Source organism: Hipposideros armiger, unplaced genomic scaffold (genome assembly GCF_001890085.2).
Source record: "Hipposideros armiger isolate ML-2016 unplaced genomic scaffold, ASM189008v1 scaffold_136, whole genome shotgun sequence".
In the NCBI taxonomy this organism is placed as follows: domain Eukaryota; kingdom Metazoa; phylum Chordata; class Mammalia; order Chiroptera; family Hipposideridae; genus Hipposideros; species Hipposideros armiger.
The window spans coordinates 2,310,547-2,315,911 of record NW_017731486.1 but is presented as its reverse complement, the minus strand read 5'-3'; the positions used below and the strand labels follow the sequence as shown (position 1 = coordinate 2,315,911).

General features: G+C 39.7%; 1 pseudogene; it reads left to right on the top strand.

Annotated features, from left to right (window-relative positions):
* The first annotated feature begins 3,496 nt into the window (after positions 1 to 3,496).
* Positions 3,497 to 4,125, top strand: LOC109386613 (40S ribosomal protein S8 pseudogene; annotated as a pseudogene).
* Positions 4,126 to 5,365: the final 1,240 nt, after the last annotated feature.

Sequence of the window (5,365 nt, the reverse complement as noted above, 5' to 3'; positions counted from 1 at the left end):
GCTAAGCTCAGTTGAGACAGCTGGTCTCTGCTCCATGTGACAGAGGCTGTGCTTACACATGTGTTTGTATAATTATGTTGTAAATAAATTTTAACATAAATGGAAAAAATTTGTGCAACTTTTGCAATCTGCCATGCTGCCTGTCTCAGCACAATGCCACATCTACGAGAAATGTAAGTCCAACTGCCAAAGAGACATTAAATTGTGCAACACACAGCAACAACATGTTGTAGAAATCATTCTTACCCACCCAAATCCCTGGAGTCCCAATCTTCAAGGTAACTTTCAGAGCCTTGTTTCTATCTCACCCCCAGAATTCCAGTTGATGATGACTCTCTTCAATTCCCCATGTTTCCTCCTTATCTCTAACCTTCCTCCTGCCTTCTAAATCTTTTCTCTATCTTTTCCCTTCTTTCCCCTTCACTCATGAGACTAACCAGCACCATAAAAAACCATGGCAAAGCAGTGCACAGCCAAAATCCCCAAAAGGAGTCAGAAGGAGTAAATGACTATACATGTTGGTTTGTCTCATACAGAGGAGGACATTAAGGCATAGCAAGACTACCCTCTTTTGTGATGCTGACTTTCAGGCTCAGAGTCATACTGAGACTGAAGGAGAATGAACTCACTTCTTTTTTTTTTTTTTCTTTTTTTTATTTTATTTTATTATTATTATTTTTTATTGTTAGTTTCAGGTGTACAGAACAATGCAATAGTTACCCTTTTCACCCTCACAAAGTAACAAGCCCCCTCCCCCCATCCACTGCCCTCCCACCCCCGATATCATGCTTATCTATTACAATTCCATTGAATCCGTTCCCGCTCTCTACTCCGTGTCCCGAGGTTATATGTATATATAATTATAGTTGACATACAGTATTATTCAACATCAGTTTCAGAAATACAATGCGGTGGTCAGGCCTCTACATCAACTATGAAGTGGACTCCCCAAAAGGGCATTGGTCCATCTGGCCCCCTAAGAAATGCTGACAACGTTATTGATTGTATTCCTTGGACTATCTTTTTCTATCCCTGAGGCCATATTGCAATTACCATTTTGTATTGTCTCATCCCTTCCCCTCTCCTTCATCCCCACCCCCTCCCAACTAACAACCCTCAGTTCTTCCTCTGTGTCTCTGAGTCTATCTCCATCCACTTCTCCCATCCATTCAGTTCCTTAGAATCCACGTATAAGTGAGATCATATGATATTTGTCTTTCTCTGACTGACTTATTTCACTTAGCATAATGTTCTCTAGTTCCATCCATATTGTTGCAAAAGGTACTACTTCCTTCTTCTTTATAGCTGAATAATACTCCATTGTGTAAATGTACCAAAGTTTCTTAATCCAGTCATCTACCGATGGGCATTTTGGTTGTTTCCAAGTCTTAGCTATTGTGAATAACGCCGCAATGAACATAGGGGTGCATATATTTTTTTGGATTAAAGTCTTGGGATTTTTTTGATAAATACCTAAGAGTGGGATTGCTGGGTCGTAAGGTAGTTCCATTTTCAGATTTTTGAGGTGCCTCCATACTGATTTCCATAATGGCTGCACCAGCCTGCAGTCCCACCAGCAGTGCACCAGGGTTCCCTTTTCCCCACAGCCTCGCCAGCATTTATTGTTTGTTGATTTATTGATGATAGCCATTCTGACCGGGGTGAGGTGGTATCTCATTGTGGTTTTAATTTGCATTTCCCTAATGCTAAGTGTGAACTCACTTCTTAGAGCTCTGTGTTGAGTGCCCATGAGCCACTGCTGTTTCTCAGACCTTTATACAGTGTTACTGGAGACTATTTAAATTCTTCCTCTTCTCTCTTAGATTATAATTACCAAATTTAAGTTTATTTACTGTGGTGCTTAAGTATCTGATATCCAAATGCTATGGGGACATATTTTAAAAGATGGAAGATGGTTACAACTACTAATTACCAAATCCCACTATGTGCTAGTCTCTATGTTACGTGCTTCATGTTTGACATTTCAATTCATTTTTTCTTCCCAAAAATCCCAAAAGGGAGGCATTATTATCTCCATTTCAGATGGAGACATGGAAGAACTGGTGCTCAGAGAGTTCTAAGTCCTAAGGAGTGGAGTCCTTCTGGCTCACAGTTCATTCTCCTTATGCAGCTGAGATCTGGCTTTTTTTGAGAGAATATGTTCTTGCTGGTCAACTGATGAGGACTTGTCAGGGCCTTTGAGTCCCTGCTAAAAAGGCTGGATGGCATGTCCAAGGAAGTTGCAGGCTCCACAGCAGAGGAATGAGGGAGGCTTAATGCTGGACAGATTTGTACTTTGATATAAATGTAGCATCTCTCAACATGTAGCCGTTTGATTGCCAACAGCCCCTGCTGATCTGCCAGTTACTTCTGGGCAGCTTGACAGTTTGGGGGCACAAAATAGAAGTTAGGATTTGTTTATATACATTTAAATTTTGAATTTAAAATTAATTATAATTTTCAAAGAAATTACACATTCTAAACAATCACTTGGCTACAAGGACTGTTGGTTGGTCATTTCAGCTATCAGTTTATAGCTTGTCTTTGATAACAGAGTCCGTTGTTATTTTGGTCATTTCTGATCATTAAATTGATACTTTCTGTTATTTCAGTTGTTTCTTACATCTACAATTCATGAATGTGAAGTAGTGGTTGAAAAGTGGCTCATCTATGGCTGGCAGCAAGCATGAGCTGCCATGAGTGGCTGTCCAATGTCCGGTGAGCGACTGCCTCACCCAGGAAGAGTGCAATGATAATACCAACATAGGCCAGTGAAGCAACGTCCTCCACAACTAGACTGAAGAACAAAAAGGACAGCAACTTGTCTGCTCCCCTTCCCCGATTCTCCAACACTGTTCCCTTCCCCCAATTCCCCAATTAAAAAAAAATCTTTAAAAAAGTGCCTCATCTAATATAGAACTAGTATTGAAAGTAATAGTGCTAACATAACTCAGGATAGTGTCTCAAAACATATGTAGAGCATGACTTCAGTGAGAATATGAAATGTGAATTTGCATGTGCTAGAAGTAAGAGAGTCTCCAACTGCAATAATTCTGCTTTACAGGCCAACAATTGAGAGTGCAAATGAGTAGCGCGCTGTCTACTATCAACTTTGCCAAAGAAAAGCAAGAAACACTTGAAGCTGTTGCATCATTTTTAAGGCCCTGTGATCCCTTTGGAGAACTTAGTAAGCTCCCTTAGAAAAAGCTCAATATAATGATTTCTAGTAAAAATAAGTTCTAGTGTTTATGTAAAGTAAAAAAAACTAAAACAACAGAAACTGCACTTAAAGTTGCATCCCTCATAGCAAAAGTAAGTGTGAACCACTGGATTCCTGAAAAAGAAAGTAGTGCTTAAGTTAGTGACAAAAGTTATGCTCAGAAGGAGAAAGAAAAACTACTTGGAATCTCCCTTTGTCAAAGGATGCAGTAGAGGGTAACATGGTGTCAATGGTGTGTAACATAGAAAAGCAGCTCTTTGCAGCCGGCACTGAGCCATGGGCATCTCTCAGGACAGTTGGCAGAAGCGCCGCAAGACCAGGGCAAGAGAAAGCCCTACCACAAGAAACAAAAATCTGAGCTGAGACACCCTGCTGCCAACACGAAGATTGGCACTCGCCGCATGCACAGTCCATGTGCAGGGAGGCAACAAGAAGCACCGTGCATTGAGGCTGAACGTGGGGAACTTCTCCTGGGGCTCAGAGTGTTGTACATGCAAAACAGGGATTGTTGATGTTGCCTACAATGCTTCCAACAACAAACTGGTCTGCACCAAGACTCTAGTAAAGAACTGTATCATGCTCATTGACAGAACACCGTATGGACAGCGTCCGAGTCCCACTATGTGCTGCCCCTGGGCCTCAAGAAGGGCCAAGTTCACTCCTGAGGAGGAAGAGATTTTAAACAACAACAAAAAAAAAAGATCAAAGAAAATTCAGAAGAAATATGATGAAAGGAGAAAGAATGCCAAAATCAGCAGCCTTCTAGAGGAGCAGTTCCAGCAGAACAAGCTTCTTGCTTGCATCTCTTTAAGACCAGGCCAAAGTGGCCAAACAGATGGTTATGTGTAGAAGGCAAGGAGCTGTAGTTCTACCTGAGGAAAATCAAGGCCTGGAAAAGCAAATAAATCATCCTCCCTCTTAGCTTAGCTCATGTAATAAAGGTATTTATTGTTCTGAAAAAAGAAATAGGAAAGCAACTACTATTCCATGTCCCTACTGGAAGATACTATGCTCAACTGTTGGACAAACTATTCATGAGCAGAGGGTGAATCAGAGCTTAGCTATACAGACATGATACATCTATGAAGGGTAATTGTTTGATAGCATTTTATTTTGTTTATCATGGAAAACTGATGCATCAAGAGCAGATGTCCTTTTTGAGGTAACTATTGTAATGTGGGTCATGCTATAGACTGGAAAATATGCATCAAAATCTTGACTGATGGAACATTATCAGGCTGTGTTCTATGGGCTGCAGGCAATGGATAAAGCCCTCCCATAGTCACCATTCTTCAGGGGAATGCATTTAAATCCCATGCACTGAAACAAACAGTGTCTACTCTCCTTTGCTTATCTGTACTTGGCTGGCTATTGACAAAAAGGAATGAGATTTTCAAACAAGTTTCTGCATAAACTGATAATCCCAATAAGCCCAGTTTTATGATTTCAAGCAGTTTATTCAAGTGCTGTAGTGCAGCAATATAGATAGACTCTTAAATATTGTGAACCTCTCACTTTAGGGCTTGGTAGGATGATTTCTAATGTGAATGGTAAAAAAGAAGGCTCTTTAAGACTAAATTTAGTGTAAATAGCTTGGTCAAAGAACATTTTGATATGTTGATATTTAATATTGTTCTTTAATTGTAGGAGAAAAAAAAAGGTTTTATGACTGAATGGATTTAAAAACCACATCCAAATACCATAACAGTGTATGAAGAGCTAGTTCCCAGAGAGAGTCCACTGAATACTAGTAAAATAAATGAAAAAAAGACCTACCCAAGTGTGATGAGTTCAAGGATTTCAGGGATGATCAAGGAAAAGACAGAACCATGACAGGCAATGACACCAAAAATAGTAGTATAATTTAACTAAATTTGGTTAGTACATTTTAACCAAAAAAGTGTGATAAAAAGAGGATGAGAAGAGGAAAAGTAAAGTAGAGAAGGTTTTAGATCACTAAACTCTCATTTCTATGACTGACAGTTAATAGATACTGTCTACAGCAGATAAATCCAGAAATACTAAATAAATCAGTCTCTTCCTCTCTCTTTCTCTATCTCTATCTCTATCTCTTCCCCCTACCTTCTTCCATTTCTCCATCTCTCTTTGAGTATTTGTCACTCAGACTATTTGTGCCACTAATTA